Raw genomic sequence first — 26,345 nt, 5'->3', positions numbered from 1 at the left:
GATGATTCAAGTGCTGGAAGTCAGGAGGCGTGGGACACATCCCAGCCCGAACTTGGCAACAGGACGGAAACCTCTACCCGCCGGGTTACCAAACGGCCAGGTTCCAGTTCAGGCGTCAGAATGGGCTCATCCGCAGTCTGTGCCCTTTTCTTTACGCAAATTTATGCCAGGTTAGAGGAGTGAGGACGGAGGCAGAACGTGGGGGAAGTAAACGACAGCTCAGGGAACAAGACCAACAAAATCACCAGGGTCAGGATGGGTGTCGGCAATACATGCAAAATCCTGCAGAATGAGGGGTGAAAAGAATTCTACATTTTAGAAGCTTTTTCAGAGTCCCTTTCGGCCAGTTGCACGGCGCCCTTTGGCCCCCTCTGAGCTGCTGAACGTCTCCCTTTCCTTTTTCCTTCCAACAAATCCAAGCATACGAAAACCTTTTTCTCTATAAGTTTTAGTCAATTTTGTTGCGGCGGAGCTTTTTCACCGCTTTAACCCAACTTTCACCCGTCCCTTTGGCGAGAACCTGGAATTAGAGCTGCCCGGCAGGCGGGAGCCCGAAATCCGGGCAGCCTCGAGCTGGGTTCCGGAGAAGCCCCCGGGAGGCTGCGAGGGAGGCGCCGCTACCCCGCGCGCGGGCTCAGAGCGTTGGCAGGGCCCCGCCGCTGCCGCGAGCGCCTCGCCGGCGACCCGAGCTGCGGGCGGCGGGGACGCGAGCGGCGGGAGGCTGGGGGCGCCGTACGCGGAAGCCGCGGCTTCCGCAGGAGCTATTTTTAGCGGCGCGGCGCACCCCCGCCTTCCCCGGCCTCCAGCGTGGTAGCCTCCGGCTGGCGGCCTGACTCCCCCGCCGCTGCTCGCTCTTGGTAGCGTCCACGCGGGCTGGTCCGGAAACTGAGCATGTCTGGAAGCGCTCGGCGGCCGCGGCGGCGGCGGGGGCAGAGCCGGGCTGCGTCAGGCTGAGCCCATTCACCGCGCGGCCGCAGGAGCGCAGCACCCGCGCCGCCCAGCCCCGCCGAGAGGGGCGCCCTCGCCGCCGCGGGCCCTGCCGCCGCTCACCGCAGCCCTCTTCTGGCGACCCGCAAGTAAGTTTGCGAGGCGGTTGGGCGGTGGGGCGAGGGCTTGGCACCCCGGGGAGCCCAGGCTTTGGGGCGGGGGGCGCGGCTGGCGTCCCTGAGACCTGGCCGGCCGCTGTCCCTCCATCCGGCCCCTCGGCGAACCTCTTGGCCAATTTGAAAGGTGGTGGCCGCTGGGATGCTCCAGCGGGGAGACTGGCAAAGCTGTGGGGCTGAACTGACTCTGGCGGCGGCCAAGGTGGCCAACTTGCGGAGAGGGAGGGACCGCGCGATGACAGAGGGGACCCGGCAGGCCGGGAACCGGCTAGTGAGGGACGGAAAGGCTGCGCTTGGGATGCGGGAGCCCGGCCGAGGACGGCGGCAGAGGGAAAACTAGGTGTCCCCGGGGGTAGGGTGGAAGCCACGTCAGGGAGCAGCGTGGATGCATGGTAGAGTGTGAGCGTGTCCTGGCCAGAGCAACGGGAGGGAAGGTGGATGGGAACTGGGGCGTGTGGAAAGCGGATTTCAGCGACAGCGAAGGACGCCGATGGAAAGGCAGTGGGCGCCTGAGAACGAGTGGACTGGGATAATTTGGGGGGGGGGGAATCAGTACCAGGTCAGGGCGAAATAATGATGGAGAGAGGCAGCCTTGATTCAAGGTCTTCGGAGGGAGTATGCGAGGCCACATGTTGGGACCAGGCTGGACAGAGGATGGGTGCAGAAAGTGGCCTGGAAGGGCCAGCTAGAAAATCGCTGAGGGATTTGGATTGAAGGGGAGGAGGGGAGCGGTGCAGAGATAGGGTTGAGGAACCGGGCTGCTGATGGGGCCCAAAGGCTGGGAAGGGTTGGAGGCTACCTGCGGCCTCCTGATGGTGACTTAGTAGCGGTTCGCTGAGGTTCACGTGCACCCCAGGAGGCTCCTCCTCCGTCTGCCTGGTTGGGTCGTAGGGCGGCTTGTTCTAGGCGAGTTTGTAGGAGATTTGGACAGATTAGGCACCCGGAAGGTAGGTAGTTATTTACAGGGGAGCGGCAGGGGCTTCCATTAAGTGGCTCCCGCCACCCGCGAGCGAGGTGAAATTTAGTGTCTGAATGTGTGTGTTGCAGGGGGTCGGGCCGGGGGTATGGTGTGTCTATTCTGGGCCGCGGGAATCCGTGGTCTCCCCGCTTAAGTGCGGGGTTTTGAGCAGGGAAGTGAAGCAGAAGTCTGCAGCGTGCAACTCGCGGCGGGGCGTGCGCGCGCGTGTGTGCGTGTTACCGGTCGGGGGTCTCCTGTGTTGCTGCAGTCTGTCTCGGCGACGAGGATAGCCAGGGGCACCATCCAACACCGGGACAGAATTAAGGGAAAGTGCTTTTCTCCGCCTTTTCTACCTCCTTTCCCCAGGGTCACATTATTTGCTCTTTCAATAATTCTCCCTTCGAACCTCTCCCCGGCTCCTGCACACCCCAAACTGACGCTAGTCTTGTCTTCTGATTCGGTACCCGAGGAGGCGGCTGTCCTTCCTCTACCTGAGGGAATCCTAGGAGTCCCGGGGATCAGCGGGGTTTACGAATGCACGGGTCCTTCACTGGGCATCGCTCCGGGGTCCTCAGTTCACTCTGCAGCGCCTGCAGGTGACGCGGAGATATTGCCCCGCGGACTCCGGTAGCGCGTTGGCTCCAAGTGGCCAGCGGGGCCGAGAAGCCCGGCCAAGTGACCAGCACTTACTGGTTCTCGAGGTGGGGGTGAGGGGGTCTTCCCCGAGTTCTCCCTATGTAAATACAACTTAAATCGTAAAAGACCAGGTAAGTGGAATAAACAAGCATCTAGTGCAAAAAGCTCTATGCAAAAACGCCTTTTTGACTAGGAAAGATTCCACCCACTAACCTCAGGAAGCGAAGAAGCTTCTACCGCGTAAGAGGATGGGAAACGGGCAGCGGCGGTGTGGGTGAGGGGGAGTTGTCACCACGTCCCAGGCTTCTCAGACCTCATCCGGCTTGCTATGTTTTGTTCTCTGTGCCATATTTTAATTGAGACTTTACCAGATACAGGAAAGGGGGATGAAAGTGGTTGGAAACATGTGTCATCAGTGGAAAGATTCAGAGAAGGAGCGAGAGCTATGCCTGCTGTCTGCCGACGTCTAAGAGGGCTGGGCTTATGAGGTGTGTGCAACCATAAGAAACGCTTAAGACGTCCAAACTGCATGGGGGAGACTTAGATGAAGGGACATGAGAGCTGTAAAAAAGTGATGAGGGCCATGGCATGGGTTGTCTTGCCAAGGGATCAATGACCCAGGGAGGGACACAACAGTAAGGACAGCAAGCTTGTAATGGCCAGGGCATGTGCCATGGTTGGCCCAGTTTCTAGTACAGTAACTATTGAAATGTACCATTTGAAATATGTCCATGAGTCTTGGTGTCTGTAAGGTGGAGAGTCTGAATAGAAAAATTTATGCTGTCATTTTCTGCTTCTGTTATTTTTTTTCATTATCTGAACATGGTGCAAGTTAAACAAATCATTGTTTTAGCCTTTAATTCAGTTCTCTCCAGAGTGCTGTTCAAATAAAATATAACCTTATATATTTGTCTTTTTTTCTTTGGGGGAGTGTTGTACAGATTGATTATGCTGTCAAATACAGGCAGAGTTTAGGCATCTGAAGATCTTAGGAGCCTGTGGAGGTGAAGACTTCATTTATAGAATGCCAAATTTACTGTGCAATGAGAAACCCTCCCCACCCTATCCCTTACCTTCTGCATTGGAAACACAAAGGATTGTACCCCTGGGCTTATTCCTAGTCCTCAGAAACCTAATTTGACAATAATTTTCCTGGAGTTATTGCCTAAACCCAGGTACGCCTTAGGAAATAGTTGAATCTTTCCTGTCCTAAGGTAAAGGCATTTAAAAGAAGAAGGAGGAGTTGGTGAAATGGCTTGATGAGGCAGAATAAGGAGAGGTACCAATGTTAGTTATGTTGGAAAAAGAGAAGTCACTTTTTCTTACCTTAGGGGATCTTACCAATAGGCTTTGAACAGTGTTGCTCAGTGGGCGCAGTTTTGCCCCCCAGGCACTGGCAATGTCTGGGCACTTTGTTTGGGTTGTCAGCACTTGCAGGAGGGGGTGCTTTTCGCAAATCCTGGTCAGAGGCCAGGAGTATTACTAACCTGCAACTCACTGGATAGTCCCCCACAACAAAGAATATCTGACCCCAAATGTCAATAGTGCTGAAGTTGAGAAACCCTGCCTTGAATAAGACATGATTATAATTAAAAGCAACTCTTGTCATTCTTGTTATTCAGATATTTCTAGTGGAAATCTATCTTGAAAACAGAGTAGTTAATATTAAGAGACTTTCTTTGTAAAATAGGAAACACTTGTTTTAAATAACTCAAACAGGTTTCCTTTCAGCAGAATTTCTTTTCAGTCTTAAAAAAAAATCCTAAAATATATTTGGGAATGTCTAAAAAGACAGGTTATATATAGTTTACATGTGAATGAAGTAAATTAAACATTTTTGATGAAAACAATTTAAAACTGCTCAGCTACAGTACTTTTTCACTGAACTTATTTGGTTATTGCTTCTTTAAATACATAGTTTTGATTTTTTCAAATTAAAAGCAATTCAATTAAAATTGCAGCTTAGTAAGTTCTTCATGAAGTGAGGAACAGAATTTCTTTAAAGCCTTCAAAAAGATAAATCCTAAAATATATTGGGAATGTCCAAAAAGACAGGTTATATAGTATGCATGTGAACTAAGTAAACATTTTAAATGAAAACAATTTAAAACTGCTCAGCTACAGTTTTTTTTCACTGAACTTATTTGGTAATTGCTTTTTTAAATACAGTATTTTGAGTTTTAAAATAAAAGCAATTCAATTAAAATTGCAACCAGAAAGTTCTTCATGTAATGCGGGATTGAACAAAATCAGAGAAAAATGTGAGATGAGTATTTATTCGAAGCCTCATGAAATTTTCCAAAATGAAGCCTTAGTATTATAGACATCTATGGGATGGAAAGAATCCCATATAATTTTCATGTATTTAGTTTCAGTTTTAAGTCGACAGAATGGCATGTATTAAGAAACAAACCTTTCTAGCCTGTAACACAATACTCTGCATAGAGAGGAGGAACAATAGCCTACGGTCATAAATGTAATAAGATCAGGGAACTATTCTAATATTGCTTGTACGCAGGAACACGGACGCTTACTAGGTAAAAGCTTTATCATGATCACAGTGAGTCCTAGAAAAACCAAGAGAGATTTGGTCAGTGTTCTGCCCCTTCTTCCTGCCCACCCCCACAACTCCTTGTGTCTATCTATAGGTTGGTTAGTTGATTGATTGGTTTCAGAATTCATTCTGCAGAGATCATCATTAGGGCTGCTTACTTCCCTTGCTGTTCTAATAACCATTCCCTCCATCCTTGGCCATTACCTTCCCTCAGTCCCTCAGGATCATGTGGCAGAAGAGGCTTCATATTCCTGCTGAGTCCCTGGGGCACCCAGGAACCCCTCCTTTTCTCCAGTGTGTACAAACAAACAGCTCTTTCCTGCTTTCAAGTGGAATAGGGGTTTTTGCCTCTTGGAAAAATGCAGTGGGAGAGCCCTTGTTTTCCACAAAGGCAGCCTCACTTTCTCCGCTTGCTTCTTCAAATTGCTGTGTTCAGTTGTTTGTTCAATTGCATTTTCTTGCTATTGGGAAGGCTTCCTCCTCTTTCCCTAGGGAATAGTGAAAGAAGAGGGAAAACAGACCTTCTTTGTGAGCAACACTGGTGTTGATAGAGTGAGTCCACCTATCGCTGGGCTGTGTGAAAGCTCACGAATAGGATTTGAACGAATGAGAATCCTATTTCATAAATTCTACAAGCATCTGTAAATTTGGCAGTAGCAGGTTCCATATCAGGCACTGGGACCCTTGCATTTGCAAGGCTAAGTTGCCTTGTATATTGTCACTGGTTTGTAAAACCAAGTTCATTCAGAGAATATACATGTATTCTATATATGTTTCTGAGAATATACATGTATTCTATATATGTTTCTGAAAGTCTATTAAAAAAACACAAGGTGGATATTCATTTTCATGAAATTTGGAGCAATTACAGAGATATAGCCTGATTCTTGAAAATACTTCTGAACACAGTTGGTGAAATGCAGAAGGAAGAAGAAACCATTAGGAGGGAAACAGTTACATGGATTTCTGTAGAAGACTAGACAAGGAGGAAGGGAGTGTTAAGGTGAGAGGGGTCAGCTCTTATCTCCTTTTCCTTTCTTTGGAAACAGTTATTGATTTTATTTGACTACTGAACAAAGAGAGATAATTTTCTTTCTGGCAGTTACTTGTTGAAAGGATGTGTGCCCTTTTCCATTTCTGACTGCCACGGTGGCAGAAGGCGGTGGGATGACTGGTACTGATGGTTAGAGTGAAGCAAAATTTCAAATCAATTCTGTCCTAATAATGTTTGCTACAAAAGGCTTTGAACACACATTTTCAAAGATGGAACAAATTTCAAAGATTCAAAGATACAATGTCATTATTTTGAGAGGACCAGTAAAAAGATTATAGAACTGAGCATTTTTGTTGTTGTGTGTACTAGCTAATACATACACTTTATTTTGGGGAAAAATGAAATAATATGACAGCTCCTCTTACCTATAAACAAACTTGCCTGTGACTGTGGCATGTCAGTTATTATCCCAGCTGGAAGAAGAGTAATGTGAGGGGAGGGCATTTTATCAAACACTGTTATGTTGTCCTTGCTGAATTCAAGAACAAGAGGAACAACAAAAGCAGGAGTTCAAAATTTATGGTATAACAAAAGCAAAGAGAGTTTCTGTTTTTTATTTCGTTTTAGCTTATTATTGTTAAGGATGAGAAAGAGCAATGCACGAAAAAGCAACCTTGCCTCTGGAAGGTTTTACTTTTGTTAAATGCTTATTCATCTTAAGAAACAAATAGCCCAGAACATTTCCTGAGGCTTTCAGCTTTCGTTATAAATAGTGTGTCTCTTCCATCTCTGGAGTATTCATTATGTGGTGTCATTTGGAATCAGTATACTGGGCTAAATTGGCTGATATAATCCCTTCTAATTTTTTGATTTAGAGTTGTGTCTGTCCTAAAGAAGGCAAAAGAGAGGCGCTGTTTGTCATTGGGAGCACAATTACAGTGCTGAACGCAGCCTGTTTTACACAAGGACATGAATGTTATTTGAGTTTGGTCTGGAACCCCACTGACCAGATCTCAGTCTTCTGGATTATGAAGACTGATTTTAGCAACTTTGATATGAACCAGTTGTGACCGGGACTGAGATTCAAGTTGGATATGTTTGGAAAAGGCTGACTGATGAGCCAGAACACTGAGTACCCACTGCCAGGAAAGAAGTCTAGCAGTTTAGGGAGTGTCATGAGCTTTGTAATCAAATCTGGCACTCCTATTTAGTAGTGTTGTGACTTCATATGAGTTTTTTAGCTTCATGAATTTTCAGTTTCCTCCTCTTTGAAATGGACATACTTTTGTATTTTCCTGTAGCATTCATTATAGGATTAGAGGAAATATCTTCAGTGCATAGGTACCTATTAAATAGTGGTGGCAGTGGTGTTTATATATCTGTCTAGTGCTGGAATTTAAATGGCTACTGTCCGGAAAGGGAGAGCAGAGGAGGTATGGACTCAGAAGGGTCATTGGTGAATAAAATGATATGGAAAAGAACCATAGGGATGTAGCATTCGTTAAGAAGGGATCAGAGCTGAAGCAGTCTAATGTCCTCTTGACTGATGAGGTCTTAGAGATTCAGGATTATGAAGCCATTTGCCCAACGTCCACAGTCACTGTATCATTTCAGTTGAATCTACATTTTTCAAAGTCTCCATCCAAACTTTCTCCCTCTTAAGTGTATGCTTACTTTATTGCTGAAATCCATGCATCTTCGCTTTATTTAAAAATGCTTATTGAGTTCAAGGACCTTTTTTTTTCAGTTGTTATATTCCAGGTCTTCTCTAGGCAAAAATAAGTCATCTATGGATCTCTAGTTGAATTTGTATGAGTTCAGCTCAGTTGTTCACCTAAATGATCAAAGTGATCAAGCATATCTTTATTTTTTTTCTAATTGGGGTTAACACAAATAGGGTTTTATATAAATATTTCTAAAAGCAAAAAATTACCACTCTGGATAGTATCCTTCAACTAGGTTATATCTATTAACTATCAGAAAACTCAAGCTTGGCCTTAGTTGATTGATTGCTGCTAAGTTAATAGTTTTGTTTTTGTTTTAAATCAGTTCAATGCTGTTGCCATTGAGGTGTACTGAAGAGTTCAAACTCAATAAAAATGTAAAAACCTATGTGTTAAAGATACTTTTAAAGTCGTAAATGATATATATATATGTCACTTTACCTATAATTTGACAATATGACAATATGTAATTGGTTGTAATAATGAAAGACTAAAATTGGAAGCCAAGGCAGATGGCAGTTTTGAAAGAACTGCTCTTCAGATCGGACAAACTTGAAATCAAATCTCCATTTTTTAGTTAGTAGTTATGAAAACTTGGACAAATTACTTGACTTTCCAGCTTCTCTTATCTTTGGAGAAGCACACCTGCCAGATTTTAGGTGAAATGCTTGTGATTAGGTGAGAGAGCTGAGCATGGTGCCATATGCACTGTCTTCTTTGTCTTTGTACACTGCTAATTTTACCACACTTCAGCTAAGCCCTTGAAAGTGAGCATTTATACTTGAATTAGTTCAGATTATTTTACTGTCAAGAGCCAGAAAACCTGATTTTGAGTGGCTTGAGGGGAAAAAAACAGACTTGATGACTGTGTAATAACTGAATAGAGGAGGGGAGCCATGGCTCCAAGTAGGACCTGATTCAGGGCACAAACCATGGACAAGTTCCTTGTTTTCCCATTGTAATGTTTTAGCACCACTTCCTAAGAGTTGGCCCCATTCTTCACAGGTTCTCTCCTCCAGGTTCTAAGATGGCTGCTTGAAGCGTGCAGAGTTTCTTACTCCTGGGTTCAAATTTGATGAAGAGGAAGGCCTTCCATAGCTTTTGTAGAGAATATAGGAAATTACTCTTTTCAGAAATCCTAGCAAGTGTCTCCCTTACATCTCATTGGCTCTAATCAGGTAAAGAGCCTATTCTCCCACCAGTCACAGTGGCCAGAAGGATAGTATAGGTGGTGTGAGTTTTCCTGTAGATAGGTGGGGAGTTATTTTTGGGAGGAGGGGGATTGTATGTCAGGCACTCTATTGGATAAGCAATAAGGGGCTACCAAAGCACTTACATTGTTGTTTAGCACCAGAGAAAGTGTTGGAGTTATGGTTTTATTTCATCTGAGTTGTGATTAAATTCTAGAGATTTCTTCCTTTCCATTACAAAATATATCTTTCTAGTGATTGGACTGAATCTTCACGATTAATTGAAACCAATGCACATTAGGTCACTTCCCTCATAATACATCATTAGACTGGATGGGTAGATACTAGGATTCATGTTTTGCTACAAATATTTGTTAAAGTAACAAATCAATACATTTTCTTGGTCATAGGATCACTATTCTCAAAAGCATCAGGAGTAGCTGTCATTATATAAGTTACTATTATCTAACATCCAATGATACATCCCTTAGATCATGGGTTACCTGGCTGGCCTCTGGTCCTCAGACCAAAATGTAATTTACATTAAAGCTACTAAGGTTTATGCAACAAATAATTCTTAGTGTCTGTTAACTGCTGCACTTGGGCAGCAAAGAAATATTCCAGAAAGGCTAATGTGTTAAATCTTCTTTATATTTATTTTAAAATTCTGCTGTTCTCACTGGGGCTATTGCTGCAGAAGTCTCTTAAATGCAGTTGTTTTCTATGATAAAATGTGGTTTTATATTGTGAATGAATACATTAATAGTCTAAGGATTCCTTCTCTCATCTTTCTTAAAACCTTTATGGAGATCACAGTGACAGGATGTCATAAGCACATGTCACACATTTAGCAAAAGAATGTTAACAGCCATGAAAAATGGCTTTAGGAAAAAATATTTTCTTAGGTTTTCATTCAACTAAGTGGTTTAGTAATATAAATATCCTTGCATTTTTAAAGCTAGCTTTCTGGTTACCATAAAATGTGATCTACTTGTGATAAGATGAGTATGTCAGTGTAGCAGTTGTTTTTCCCATAGTTGGTTTCCACATGAGGAGAAATATATTCTCCCATAATGAAGTAAAAAGCTATAGAAAAATCAGCAGGGCCTTCATTACTTGTTAACTCTGTTTAGATCTTAAATTCTTAAGGGGCCAAGGAAGTTTAGAGGTTAAAGTTCAAAGGTACCCTTTTACACCACTGAGGTATCATTGAAGTGAGATTTTTAACTCTTTACTAGCATGTTTTTAATTCCAGATGATCAACCATATTATTGTAAGTATACAGCAGGGAAAGAGTAAGATACAGTTTTTAATTATTTGAACTATGATGAACAACCAAGAGGGGAAAGTAACCATTTTGGCACTATGGAAATATTCAGGAATTTTTAGAAAAATCTAGGAAGATGTCATGTTAAAATAGCCTTATAGGCATAGCTGCTGATTATGTTATATATTAAAAGTTTTACATTTCAGTGTTAGGTACACATCATGTCTGTCATTAAATATGATGGGGTAAGTTTTCTTTGGGTACTGCAGTTAGTTATTTTTGCCATCTTCAGTGGGAGTGAGAATAGAAAGGTTGTTATGCATTATTATTATTTTGTTTAAGTTTTCCATCAGCTTCCACTTCTTGAGCTGGAGCACATACACTTGCAAAAAACAATAGTAAATCCATTATAGGTAGTTGTACATGGAAGTATTTTGAGTCAATCATTTAAATTATTTTGTGGGAGGGAATGGGATGAAGTTGAAATTTCCAGGGAAACCACTCATAGTGGCAAGTCAAAATAAGACAAATGATAAAACAGAACAAAATTCAGAGCTTCAGATTTAGAATTTATCAGAGTTCCTTAACTGGATTAAATGGAAACTGGTTCTGGTTAATTTAAGCAGAGCGGCATTCATGGGTGGTTGTGGAGGAGTTGATGCAATTGAAGGAAATGCTGAAAAACAAGACCTTGGGAAAGGATAGGTCACTGCTGGGATGAATCTCTAGCTCTTTTATATCATTCCCTGTGCTCAAGACAAAATTTTGAGAAAGAGAGAGAGAGTGTGTCCTGGAGAAGTACAAGGCATCTTGATTGACAGTCCATCAACACTGTGTTTGATGAGCCTAAGAATTACCCAAGGAGTAATCTATGATCTTTTGTTAGAAGATGGGGAATAGAAAGTGCTGAGCAGGCACACTCAACTAATGTCCATTACATAGATTCAGGATGGATAAACTTGCTTGAGTGATGATTAATTACTAGAAAGAATAAAGGAAAACAAACAAATAAACCCTGAGTGTATTATCTAAACAGTATCTATGTGGAAAACAACAGTTTCCTAAAGTTATCATAACAAATTACCACGAACTGGATGGATTGAAACAACAGGAATTTATTCCCTCACAGTTCTGGAAGATAGCAGTCCAAAATCAAGATGTGTTCAGGCCATTATCTCTGAGGACTCTTGGGGAACAACCTGTCCAATGCCTTTCTCTTAGCTTCTGGTGCTGCTAGTCATCCATGGTGTCCCTTGAGTTACAGATGCACCAGTCCAGTCTGCTTCCATCATCACATGCCATTCATTCTCCCCCCGTGTTTCTTCTCTTCTAATAAGGACACCAGTCAGGTTGGATTAAGGGCCCATGTTATACCAGTGTGACCTCATTTTAACATAAGCAATTACATCTACAATGACCCAATTTTCAAATAAGGTCACATCCTCAGATTCCAGGAAGGGCACAAAATTTGGGAGGACACTATCCAACCTAGTGAGCTGTGGTATGGAGAAACCAACAGAGCGCATAGCTGGGTCTGAAGGGTGGAGGGGTAATAGCCTACTAATCTCTGTTAAGGAACTATCTGAAGAATCATGCCTGGTTTCTTAGGTACCTTTTGTAAATGATTCTGTGTCCACTGGGGAACTAATGGAAGAACAATTTGCTTTTTAAGAGCAGGGGTTTTATATGAACTATGGACCATAAACTTGGCGAAGAGTAGTTTAGGATAAATATAATATGACCTTCCAAATGTCAAAAGGAAGGAAGCTGTAGTCCTCTTTGCTCATTAGAAACAACCGGGACCTGTGACTGAAGTTCCAGGGGAGGCAATTTTCTCTTACAGTAAGCAAGAACACTTTTATATTAGTGTGGTTCAGGAGATGAATGAGCTACCTTGACAGTTAGTGAGGGCCCCATTTCTGGAAGTACTCATCAGAAGCCTAATCAATCTTTTTCATGGATGATCTAGAAGAGATTTTGGGATGGGAAGGGAGCTTAGATTAGATAACTGTCCAAGCTTCCATGTTCAAGATTCTCCTCTTCTAGGGATACGTAGGACTTGAGGGATCCCCAAAACACTTACTGAGCATCAAACATGGTGTTATATATATGTTGGTGGAAATGGAAGTAAACATGACATATAAATCTCTAACTCCTACATAGATAAATATTTCAGAGGTATGTCATGGTGTTTACTATGGTAGTGATAAAGAACAATCCAGGATCCTACACAGTAGCTGATGCAAAGCACAAGATTAGTAACTATTTGTTGAATGAAATTGTTATTTAATCAGAGTCTACTTTATGAATATATGTTCAGGTTGTTTACCTGGAGTACTTACATGATCATTACTAGCCCTGCCATATTCATTCATGCTATTTTCCTACCCTTCTATTTATCTAGGATAATACTATTCGTATATCATTCCTCTTTTTATTTCATTTTTAAGATCTTAAAAACAGGGCTGGAGGTGGGAGTAATTTTTCTCCTTAATCTCTTTGTTCCTCTGGGCTGTCTTTGCCAGCATAGGTATCCCTGAGCCTCTGAAGTTAATATATTGATGGAAAGACTGGAGGGTATTTTGGCTAAAGCAGTGTTTTTCAAAGTGTGGCATGCAACGACTGGTTTTAGGTAAGATGACTTTGGGTGGTATTTGGATATGTACTGAATTGAATGGAAAGGATTTTGAATCTGTTCCCTTTCATGTTTCTTAAGGCACGGAGGAAATTTCAATTTGGTACTAGTTTTTAACACCTCTCTAATGCACATACCTTTCCTTTTTTAATGAAGAGCAGGCTTCTGATGATGCAGATTCCAGAAATCCAGTAATACTGTTATATCTTCATTATATTCCTTTTAAATTTTATTTTCTACTCATTCTAAGTGCTAGTTTCCATATAAAATAATGACAGAAAGCTTCCTTTAAAAATCCATGCAGTTAAATTTTGAAAAATGCTATGATACTGTACAAATCAAGAAGGTAGTATATGTACACAAGGGAGACTAGCAATTTCTCTGTCAGAGTTCTGCTCATGCTTCATTCGTCTGGGTTTCATTGCTGTTTCTGGCACTCCTTTGTGTTATAGACACCTGGAAGCAGCTGTTCTGTGTAAGAGTCCTCCCTTTCCATATTGGTTCAGAAAATACTGGTTCAGAGTTCAGTCTGGTGGGTTCCACCTTATGTGTTTGTGAATCTCAGGAGGTCTGATGTCAGACTTCAGAGCTATAGATCAGAGCTGTTCCTCCAGTTTTGATTCGGTTCCCTGGCAGGCTGGATATGATTTAAATGAACACACTTAAAGAATAAAGAATAAAGATCTTATATTCTTACTTTTATTATATTTTAAACTTTATTCTAAATGCTGCCATGCAAGAGCAAACCACTTGGGTGACTTAAATGCCAGCAGTGGAATGGTCTAACAGGGATCCATCCAGACCCCTGAGAGATGGGGGACTGCTCCCTGTGGGTTATACTTTACAATGAGGTACAAATCCATTCTAAAGGTAAATTTTCTGAGCATCTTAAGATAGCTCCTTTCATTTTTAACAATATGACAGAAAGTTTTGCCTCTTTTGGGGTAAAATCTGCTTTTGTTTAAGTTCTATCATTGACCCAAGTCTGGTCTATGAAACCTCACAGTTATCTAGGAATTTCCTGAAGTTACTGAAATGCTCATATTGTGACCTTTCTGATGTGTTTAAGGAATGCAGATCATAGTGTAACCTGCCAAATCAAAATACATTTTGACAGATACATACTTGCTGGGAAACATTAGTCTTAGATTGCATGGAACATTTTTCTAACAAATGCTTGGGATCCAAGTATGTGCCAGGCACTCAGCTGAGCACTCAAGATGCAATAAGAGCAGAGAGATATGGTCCTGTCTTTAAGGATGTTAGGGGGGAAGGGTGTTAATTTTAGTACAGGAAGGTGCTTTGAAGACCAAGCAGGTGCGATGGGAGGCTGTGCAGCACAGAGACCTGAGCCTGAGAAAGGAGGGGCTCCTTAGGTTGAGGGCTGCATGGGCTGGGTTTAGGGCCAGGAGTAGAGGTGTGTTCCAAGCAAAGGAAATAGGTTGGTACATAACGAGGAAATGCAAGATGATCAGTGTGACTGGCTCAAGGGAAAGGGTAGGACCAAGTGAAGGAAGAAAAATAAGCCAGCATCAGACAATGCAGGATCTTCTTGGCTAGACTGAGGATATTGGTTTTTGAAGCAGGGAGTGACATGATCAACTATTCTTTATTGATACAGAGTAACTATATTTGTTTTCTAAAAGAAGAGATAATAATAAGCAAAAGCAGAATGCCTAGCAACTTAAAATAAAAGTCTGCTATTTAAACACCATGGACATGACACAGGTACCACAATAGATATACATTATTACAAATATTCCTTCACCTCTGGGTTGGAAGCCTTTGGTTTCAGTGCCAGGATTAAATTACTTGTTTCTTTGAGGTTCTAAGCTAATAGAATTCTAAACCACTCGCCTTTGTCATCCACCTTTGAAGACTTCTTTGGAAAGTTTCCATTATGAAAGCTATTAATGTTATCTTTACTTAAAAAAAAGACTAAAAAAATCATTCAGGTATCTGCTGGTTATAGATGCCATTGTTTACCTGTATATTTGGACATCATTATCATCATTATAAAAGACTGGAGGTTTTATTACTATAATCAAACTGACTTGCAAAAAAGCCCCTTTTAGGAATAGTAATCCCTGCTACACTTAAATGTAGAGAAATGTTTTGAATTTTCCATTTGATTACCAAATATGGGCCATAGTAGTATTGAACACTGATGTCTATATGACCCTCTTAATCACTACTCTGAATTAAAAATTCTTTTATCTTAGATCATTTGAGTAAGAATGCAAAACACAGTTTTTGCTTCATGTATGTACTTGTTGAAATGGCAAAATTTTGTCCACAAAGTAATCAAGCAGCCCTGCCTCATGTTTAGTATTAGCTACTAACAGGGATGAATTAGCTACCAGCTCATTGTACTGTTCTCATGGGTAGCCAGCCTTCATTTTTGGATTCTGTGAGGCATGGACATGAACAACAGGAACATTATTCCCTTTAAAGCTGTCAACCCAGGGTCTGTGTGCCTCCCTGTGTACATTTCTGAAGTGTTTCACATAAAACTAAGGCAGAGTGTGCTGAAACTGAGGGCATCCCCCCAGTACTTAAGTGACTTGTTATTCACACCAGATTCTTTTTTCCTAGTACACAGAAGATATAAGAGGATACTTATTGATTCTGCATTATAAAGGACTTTGGAAGGTCCTTGAGACAAGGACATTTAGAGGAAGTGACTAGAGTAGTTACAGAGAATTCTTTTTCTGTGTGTTTAGCATCTTTACACATGATGTCAGCAAGAGCCTCAGAGCCTAACCATAGCATCAAAGGTCTTTGTTCTCTATTTCAGGGTCTTATTTTTTGAGAATGTACTTCCATGAATATATGTCTTCCTTCTTTGTGGGCTCTCCCCAGACCCAGAATCAACTTTTTCAGTAGTGTGGTTGATGTGGGGCTGACCTACCTCCTTTGCTCCTATTCTGCTAGGGTGGCCATGTGACCCAGCCAGCTGGACCACTCCTGCTTGTAGCCACTCTGGTTTGTTAAAGAATAGGTAGATGATCTTAGCCAGCAAGATGAGAGTACTACCTGGGATTCTGACAGAACACCTGTAACTCTGGGATGGTAGGGTGTGTGAGGGTGGTGGGTATATATTCCCAGCCTGGGGCAAATAACCTTTGAAGCCAAAGTCAGTCAAAGGGAGAAATAAAGTGGGAGAAACCCATTTGTTGCTTATAAGCAGTTGTCTACTTCTACTTACCTGTGCCTCTTGCAATCTGGCTGCAGAAGGACCCCACCACACTTCTCAGGTCCAGATGTGCCCTCCACCCCTTGGAAACACCTACTGATACGGAGATGCACTAGGACCAGGTGAGAGATTCTGGAAATACTTCAGTTTAACCAAAACACCCAAAGATGCTCTTTCTCATGGGGATTGCAAAGCTGCTAGGATTTGTCTCCAGAGCTGCTGGGCCCTTTTTTGTCACTAAATGGAGAAAGCCTACCTAAAAATGCATCCAGTCCTAGGGAAATCAAAGCAAAGATAAAAAGACATGTGCCAGTGCATCAGTCCCACCCCCCCCCGAAGTCAGTACTATTCCTTAGTATTTCAGTGGCACGAACCCATTATGTTCCACTTCTATTTAAACTAATTTGAGTTAGTGTTTTGTTACTTTCAACTAGAAGAATTCAAACAACTGTTGCCTGAAAACTGTCCCTATGCTGAGGTAACAGGAGCTGGGAAGAGGTCTGATGTCATCTGGTATAGGTATGAAAGATTTAAAATCTGTTTCCCTGAGCCAAAAAGAGTTCATAAGAGAAACCAAAGAATGTGCTAACTTTTCCCTCCTGTTGCCATTTCCTTTAAATAGCACTGCATCTTTTAAACTATGTTCTGAGATAGTAACATCACAGTTTTTCTCATACACAGAAATGAGAGACTTAGTGTTTGCTGTGTGTTACACGGACATCAATGGTAGCTCCTGATTCCTACTGAACAGCCTTGCCCTCTGAAATCCATGGATACGTTTGTTATGCATTTGCTTTTACAGTGAGGCATTCTAAGGTCTATTGTTTGACAAATAAGATATTACAACCCCAGTAACAGTCTCTAACATGAATAATAAGATTAGAGAGACAAGCAATAAAAATAATAAAAGACAAATTATCCTCTATTTCTAGAAACTCAGCAATGAAAGACATTTATGTTCTCATTTGGACATTTAATAGCTAGAAAATATGAGTCAGTCATTTTGGATGCAAAATTCTGCCACAGCTTCATTCTGTTTGTCATCCTAGGTCTTAGTTTTTTACAGACAGCGAAGAAAAGATCCAGTGTGGCAATGAAGAGTATTTCAAGGATCCAGTGAACCTTAAGTGGAAAGCAGAGGAACTGTAGTGACATTTCTGATACAAGTTTGTGCTAGGGGCTTATTTTTTCATCATTTCTTTATGAACAGATAAAACAAAAAATGTCTACAAATTAGGATTGTTCATGGCCAAAAGGAAAGCAAGGTAAATGAGAGGCATTAGTAAGACTCACTTTATTGTCCACTGATGCTGGTCTCATGGATAATAATTTCTGCTAAGAAGGGTTATAAGATAATCCCTTTGGTTAAAAATAGGACTTGGTTACTAAGCTTTAAGAAGAGGTGTTCTGCATATCATAATTCAATGACCAGAAAACAATGTCTTCCAGGCCTGAATGTTCTCCAATTACATTGTGAATCAGCTTACTTCCATTCGGAGGGGAAAATATAATAAACACCCATTTTCTACAAGGTACTATGGAATATACTGAGGTATTTATTAGCCCTTGTGCTCACATAAATAGGAAAAATAGATTTCTCTCTCCCAGGTAATAGAAAAGGGGAAAACATCACATTTTCAAAAGAAAAAATGCTATGTAAGAGGAAGTAGCATGAGGATAATGAAACTCTTTGGTGCTATGTTTAGTGAGCTGTGGCTTAATGAACTATTGCTTTGGTGACCAAAAACCAAACAAAAACAGAACAAAAACGAATTTTCACTTTTGTATCTATAGCAGATTGTTTAGTAAATAAAAATTAGCATTTACATTTACATCTGGGGTTTGATTCCAAGTATGTGGTTTGTTTTCAGTTATTAGTTCTGCAAGGCTATACAGCTAAAAGAACAGAGCCCCCACCTCAGGCTGTTCCTGCCAGATGGGACACTTCTAGTCTCTCACAGTTAGGTGTCTGGAATACACACTTCTGTGCAGTGGAGTTTCCTGTGCATTTCTATCTCAGTCTGCACGTTCTTCTACCAAAAGAAGTAAGGTATGCAGCACATCCTGTTGCCGTGGCCTTCCCCTTCCTATACAGAATACAGAGGCTGCTGGCTGGGCTCTGTGGGCCATACTCACAGACGGGGTTCCTGGGAGTGTATTGAAACTTGTGGGATTCTCCTTAAGTGAAGAACAGCATGCGTCACAGAGGAGCAACATCCGGGTAACAAAAGTTCAGGGAAGATCCAGACAGTCCGACAGCCTGGCATGAAGGCATCTGATTGGAGTTGATGCAGATACACCCTGCCAATGTGTACTTCCACATAATGTACTTCAACTAACTGTAACAAAAGGATTGTAGTTTTCATTCCATATTAATTTCAGGAATCCCCAACTCATTTATTCATTCTCTCTTTCTTTCAGTATGTAAATTGATTGTTCACTCTTTGCCAAACACTGGGAAAAAAATGGTGAATAAACCCAAAGAAATCACTGCTTTCACAGTAATTTCTGGGAGTGTATTGGAAGTTATGGGATTCTGGTTTGTGGAGACAATCAACAGTTATACAAAAATACATAGATAAAGGCTGTGGAGAAAAGATATTCCCATGAAGGGGAAAATGCTATAGACCATGACAAGCCTGGGGGTTGAGGAACAAAAAACGGAATGTAGTAAAACAGAGAAGGGATCTGAGGATTGGCTCGGGGGTAGATTAACATTAGAGAATGGGAAAGCAAGGAGGAAGAGGTGAGGGGCCTGGGAAACGCAGCTAGTTAGGTAGCAGAAGAGCCAAGTTAGCTGTCCTTGAGAATGTTTAAGTCATTTGTTAAGCCCAACAGGGACCTGTTCCAGTTGGTGATTTTGGAGTTTTTACCCTGAGTATTAAGGAGGCAGGACTATCTCAGTACAGAGACAAAAGGAGAGAATCAGTGTAGTGGGCTGTGGTAGTAACTGACAAGAGAATTAACAGTTGTTTGGACTGTGATCGTAGTGATTGAGATGGTCAAAGGAGCTGCATTTGGGATCTGCACAAAAGGTGGCAGCGCTCATGAATGACCAATTAATCTGGTACCAGGTGTGAGGCAAGAGGAACAGCCCTATTTGGGTGATCTTCATTTAGATCAGTGCAGTACCGGTCTTCAAATGTTGTCAGTGATCTGTGACAATATAAGGAACTTGTACCAAAATGTAAATCAACTGGCTCTTTTTCACAGCAAGCTTTTCTCAATGAAGGAAGCAGTGCATTGACTGCCACAGTGGCACAAGCACCTTATTTTTCTGTAGACTGGAAAGAGTTTCCAGACCAGATTTATCTGTGGCCCTCACTTTGAGGAGCATTGCTGTAGATAAATTCATCAGTGAAAGCCATGATTAGCACACTCTCAGGTTTACCCAGGTACGGCACATTCTCCAAGAACGTCTGCCTTTGTAGTTGTATAGCTGTTCTGCGGTTGCCAGAATTAATAGAACTGCACACAGATAAGTGATGAAATACTTTGTGGAATGATACCTTCTTAACGTTATGACTTCTAGATTTTCTTAAGCTTTGTTTGATTTTGTTCAGATTAGTAGGCAAATGTAGAAGAATAAGATTAGGAAAACATTAAAAAATTAATTAACTCATGTTTATGGAGTGGGGTCACAGGGTTCAAGCTAAACCTATCTTGTTCTTCAAAACTTCACCTTTGTCATCATTTAGGAAGCCTTCCAGATTGTCTAGCCATTCTGATATAAGTGTCTCTCTTATGTGCTTCAATAACACTCTGAATTTTATCTTTATTATAGCACTATTATAAATCAAGCCTGGTTGACTTTTCTCTGCCTCCCCTCAAACTGCAAGCAGGTAGAGGAAAGATTGTGTCTTATAACCCCAGTACCCACTTAGGATATCTGGAACCTTGTAGATATCCAATTAAACTTTATAAGATAGGTAGTGTGATCATAATTTCAAAGAACAAAAGGATAACTGCTGTGTACACTGCTGGACATAATGGCTAGCATTCAAGTTTGGGGTAACAACCAAAGCAAAGACTTTTTTAAGTTAACCAAAATCTGAAGTAAATGACATCAATTATAGCCTCAGTGTTAAAAAGAGAGTTTTTAATATTTAAATGAGTATTACACATTGGACTTCTCAGCCATACCTAGTAAAAGAGACCAACTGTCATGAGCAATGTTGGTTCAGAAATAAAGGACACTACTGCATATACATTATAATAAAACCTCATCATAGAGGGAAGGACTCATTATACAACAGTGTTACCGTAAGACTTGAGGTGGTGAGATCTAGCAAGCTCTCTCTTTTTTTTTACCATGTGTTTAGCAAATCCCTTGAAAATGTATTTAGATAAATATTTAGCAAAATCTTGAAAATCTTAAGATATGACTACAGTTTACAAAAGGATTCTAGGTCTCTGAACCAATCAGAATACTTGGAGCTAAAGGATTTTTCAGTTTTTTTCATCCAATAGATTTTACTTTTTAACATCTACCGTGTGAAAAAGAATCAAGTGCCACTAAAGTATTAGGAGCTGTGGGGACTAGAAAATGAATCTGACATGGGTCTTGTCTTGAGAAGTAAAATGAAAGACCATCAGTCTCTGATGCACATATCTCCAGATGTCACAGGATACCAAAACTAAACCCTTTTTTGGCAGACAGTGAGTCGTGCTTCCTTGGTGGAGATCTCAGAGCCTGACAGGGACTAGCCTGACCCTATCTGCTATTCCCAGTGATGCCCCACGAGGTGGCTGTTCCCTTCGCTTCTCACAACTGTTGTTGCCTTAAGCGTACCCCTCATCAGGGAAGATCCCAGCCATGCAGCAATTTTCAAAGCCACTGTTGCTCCCAGTCTTCTGGTTGCTCCAGTCCAATTCTTACAGGGTCTTCTAGGTTCATCATTAATCTAGATTGTACCCATTCCTTTTATTGTCTTGAGGCAAGCAGAAGTTCAGTCAACACTTACTTGGCTCTGAGTGAACTCCCTAAGGATATCCTTCCTGTTGCTATTTCTAAAAGCAGGTAGAAAGAGGACTTAGAGATTGCCTCAAGCTCTTTTAGATAATATATATATCAGTAATATCACTAATATTTACTGATAACTAAAGACAGGTGGGTCCGTGTCCCTTGCAGATACGTTCTCATGTTTTCTATATAACAACTCTGGAAGGAAGATACAATTATTTCGTCCATTTTCTAGGTGAGTAAACAAGGCAGAGAAATTAAGTAACCTGACCATCACCCTCCTCAGTTCCTACCACCAAAAAGGAGATACCTGTAAAATGAGCCCCATATGGAGCTCTGGCTCTCCCATTAGCTTCCTGTGATTGGCTGAGTCTAGTGATGACTGGGGTTGTGCTGATGAATAGTGGTAAGGCCAGCGTACATATTGTGGACTGAATAAATTCTTTGGCTATCATTCTCTCCTTGGATAAGTAGTGAATGAGTTTGGGTCAGAGGCCAAGGTGGTTCCAGGAAATGAAAAGTAATGCAGGGACAAGAGCCATCTCAGATCTTGACACCTAACTCCTGACCCATGCTGACATAAGTGTCCCTAAATTTTGGTTTATGATTTCCATTATTTGTTTTGATCTGAAACTGGTAAGAGATGTGGTGTTGCCACTGGTTTGCCCTGAAAAAAATCATTCTTCACTTACCAGTGGAGTCCTCGCACATCTGAAGCTGTAATGATGGCGCCACTCAGTGTCATCACCCCCGGAGGCACTGACCCTGAGGCTGCCACCTACTTCACTTCACATGCATTAGCTCATTTACTCTTCATACAGACCTTATGAAGTTGACTGCACTGTATTATCAGTACAGTGATTTGCATGGCTGATGAATACATTACTCATTCCTTTATATCAGCATGAAGTGACTCAAGCATCATCATGGGGAATATATTAGACAAATGGACTCTGGGATTTTATTTTATTTTGTCTTGGATTAGATAATTTTCTTAAAGGAAGGGATTCTAGCTCTTACTACAAACCTGCTCTTTGCTGGTCACTATCCTGTTTGCATATAGGTTCTTATTTCTACCAATCTTAGGATTCAGTGTAAATATTCACTGAGAGTGTTTTCTCACAGATGCCTAAGAACATTTTTTGCCTAAGAACACCTTGTGAAGTAGGTTGGGAGAAATCTATAAGGTGAAGGAAATAAAAACTGGTAAGGGTGCTTCATGTGTACAGAACAGATGCTTAACATAGAGAACAGATTTTTGATGGCAAGCTATTGCCCTGGCAGATATATAAAATTTATCACTATGAAAAGCAGTGATCCAGCAATGGACCAAGTATAAACCTTGTAAAGAAACGTTGCAAAAAAAAATTTGATAGGCAAAAAAACCTTTTCTTACTCTGCCTACTCTGTCGGATTTGATGCTGTTCATTGATGTATATCAAGTAGGGACTAGGGGACAATAAGTCCTTATAGTCAGAATCAGCCATGATGAGTACAGCCTTTGTCTCTGAAATACCCATGTTTTATGCAGTATTTTATAAAGATGAGTGGAACAGAATAGAGTAGAATGTAATAGAAAATGATGCAAAAGTGGATAATCAGAACCAGAACTATGAAAAAATAGAATATGCACATCACTGATTTGATGTAGAGTATTAAATGATGTTTATGTTTACTGTTTTATTGAAAGGAGGTCCTTCTGGAAAGAAAATAGGACAAGAGATGTTTATTGACAGAAGACTGAGAACTTTACTAATCTGTCCACACTGACAAACCTTTCCTTCACCTCTGGGAGCCTTGAAACCCTGGAAAAGAAAACATGAGAAAGACATGTTTATACTATATGTGTGTGTATTTTATATATGTATGTGTTTATATGTGATATACTGTTTATGTAACCCCACATTTATACAGACATGTAAGGAGTCAGAAAAAGCTATGCTATGGTATGTTAACAATTAACCCCCAAATCTTAGTGGTTTAGACCACAAAATTTGCATCTCACCTATCCTATATGTCCCTTGCAAATCAGCTGCAGCTCTCCATTGCATTATCTTACTCGAGATCCATGCTGAATGAAGTGTAGCCTGTAGCTGGAATATTGCCTGTCTCAAAAGAACATTGCAGACCTCATAAGAGATCCAAGAGCCTCTGCCCACATGTGTCAACTCTTTCCACACGTCATTGGTTGAAGCAAGTCATGCTCAAGCCTGACGTCATCATGGAATGAGTGTACACACACTCACATATACATATATATATATATATATATATATATATATATATATATATATATAGCAATGTTTTTAAACAATAATGCAGCTACCACAGTAGAGCAGCCCATTATAGTGACACAATGCTAATACAGTATTTGTTGGGGGACTCTTGGTATATAGTGAATGCATTGTAGTTTTCAGAACATATTTGTACTGACAGGAACTGGTCTATCTACTCATAGACTTTTTTTCTAGATGGTTGGGGAGATAGTGATAGATAAAAACAGCATTCTCTGTGGCTTTAACCTCATTTATTCTCACATTCTCCTTCCTCCCCTGTCTCTCATATTTCCGTTCATTCTATTAATGACATTGGGATGCTATTCTGTATTATAAAGTCCATTCCCATTATTTTTCAATCACATGTCTGTTGAGAACCTACTCTGTGCCAGACGCACTGCCATGTGCTTGATGACACCTTGATCAGAAACTGTTGCTAAGTGATTTAAGGCCTGGAGGAAACAGAGTTTATTTCATTAAAAAAAATCTATATATTGATTAAGCACTACAGTGGGTGAATGAAATTAGATCACAGTTTTGTGGATGAGTCAGACATGGTGGAGGAGAGTTTACAAAGTGCTTTGGAACACGGAGAAGAGAAGATAGATTCTTGGGGAATGGGATAGTTACACAGCATTACAGATGAGACCTGTCCTGTCTTGAGAAAGATGAGTAGGATTTGGTTAAAAGTCAAGGAAGACATGGGGTGAAAGCCTTCAGCAAAGTAGTTAGCATACACAAAAGCGGAGACACAGGATAATATGTAAAGCATGGTTGAGAAATAGGAGTTCTTTACAGTTGGGGTATAGAATTTGGGGAAATCATAGAGATAAGACTGGATGTATAGATTAAGAGAAATTTTGTAGTTGTTTCATAGAATTCATCAGATGTCTCGAGAAAGATCAGCCTACCTGAGCCTCTGCATTTTGTCCCTGGCCCCTGACAGCAGAGCCTGCCTCTTTTACTCACCTTTCAGTTGAGCAATGTCCCAGACTGTCCAGGGTTTCCTTGCATCCATCACCTTCGGTTATTTGGGCTCCTGATCTTTTCCCTTTTCCATGTCTAAGATTTATAGCTAAGCCTCTTTGTTTTGTGGCTTACTCTACTTGGAGAGAGTGGGCTCGTTCCAGTGAGTGACCTAAAAGATTCTTTCCTCTAAGTTTCATGTGTGGATTTCTGTATTTCTGTTCTACATATATCATTTTTCATGTTGTGCATAGATCCCTGAGTAAATGTGGTTGGAAAAATGAATTAATGAGTTATTTGCAGCATGAAATACACCATGAATCATTACTTTTATGGTGTTCTACAAATATTCGACCCAAAGCATGAATGACTCAGCTGTGGCATAAGGACTGTGCTGCACAGACATTTCAGAGACAGACCAAAATGTAACCTGCCAGGAAAACCATCGTTGCTTCAGTTACTCTTTCATCAAAGCCAGTGGTATAGATATTGAAAAAGAATTTCCTCTGCATCACCTTTTGGAAGAGGTTGAATTGAATTTGAGGTTGGGATCACTGTGTATCAGTACTTTGCTTTCCGCTAGGAAGGAAGAATTTCTTCACACAGCTGCCTTCCAGGGTATTTTCTAATTTCATTCTTTTTTCCTCATCCTTCTTTTTCTCCTTTATTTCTGGTTTAGAGAATGGATAGTTTGGGTTTAGAACTGGAATGTTTCAAAATGACTCAAACCCTTATGTTGTGAAAATGTGACAATTTAGGTAAAAAAATATTAAGTGATAAGACCAAAATTTTAAAAAAAGCTGGGATGTAAAGTCAGGATTCTTGATTTTAATATAGTGCTTATTTGGACATAGCTTAAAATTGCCCCAATTAGGAGTAAGGAATGTTACCTCGAGCCAAACAATCTGAGGAAAGGGTGTTTGTTACAGATGGTCTGGTGTTTATAAATTCTGCAGTCACTGTGTATTTCAACTATACTTATGTATTGATTTCATTCCTTAGAAAGTTGAGTCATATAATTCAAGAGTTAAAGTGTCCTCATGTTATACATGTAGAGCACTCTATTTAAAAAATTTATTTCTTTAATTTTTCATATTTTGATGCATTAATTTCAGTACTCAATCAATAGGAAAATAAAAATTTGGTCAGTCTTTGAAACAGGGACTTGAATCTCAGTCAAGATTTGAACCCCAGATTTGTACCCATCTAACTGTAGTAATACAGTTGTGAAGAGGATCCAGGAGGGTTTTGATTGAACTAATTGGGGGTCCAAATCTCTATCATGATGCTCTTGTTACTGACTTTCATCAGATGAAGACACCAGTGGTTGTAAACAGTATCCCAATTTTAGGGATACATTCAAGTGAAACAAGCCTATCTTAAAATCTAATACAGTACCTTTGTGCTTAGGGGTAAGTTAAGTAATAACCTCTTTGAACTTTAATTTCCTTATCTGTTAAGAAGGTGAATGACTAATAGTAACTTATTCAGGAAGATTTAAAGATCTGCAGAAGTATTCTAAGAGTTTTATGAGAGAACATGTAAATATGTCCAGCCCTATTTTAGGGACTCCGTAAATGCCTCAGTTATTTGAGATGGATTTTTACATTTTATGTAAAAATATTTCCTCCTAGGAATCAGAAATAAAAATGTAGTTTTGGCCATATTTTCCATCTAAGAGAAAACAAAAATCTCTATCACATGAGGGAATTAAAAACTGAGCAGACAGAAATAAAAACCAATTTTATTAGGTTACTGATACTAGGGAAGAAATAACCAAAGAAGGACTTACATACATAAGGGAATACTGAATGTTGGCATCCTAACTTTATATGAAGAGTTCATGGCCATCTGCTATTTCATACCAGTCTTTTCTAAGTTCA

At 40.8% G+C, this 26,345-nt stretch overlaps 1 protein-coding gene across 4 annotated transcripts in view; it reads left to right on the top strand.

Moving 5' to 3' along the window:
* Positions 1-912: 912 nt before the first annotated feature.
* The window catches only part of OXR1 (oxidation resistance 1), a 494,380-nt gene continuing 468,947 nt past the window's right edge, over positions 913-26,345 (top strand). For 3 of the 4 annotated variants that reach the window (XR_008996220.1, XM_036876246.2, XM_057497830.1), the window contains exon 1: positions 915-1,076. The gene's annotated coding sequence lies outside the window, so the exon portion shown is untranslated. Of the gene's footprint in view, positions 1,077-26,345 lie in introns of all 4 variants that reach the window. The other variant, XM_036876243.2, reaches the window with a different exon arrangement.

This window comes from Manis pentadactyla, chromosome 3 (assembly GCF_030020395.1).
Source record: "Manis pentadactyla isolate mManPen7 chromosome 3, mManPen7.hap1, whole genome shotgun sequence".
Classification (NCBI taxonomy): Eukaryota; Metazoa; Chordata; class Mammalia; order Pholidota; family Manidae; genus Manis; species Manis pentadactyla.
The sequence above is the reverse complement of the archived record's forward strand: the minus strand, read 5'-3'. Positions and strand labels throughout refer to the sequence as shown.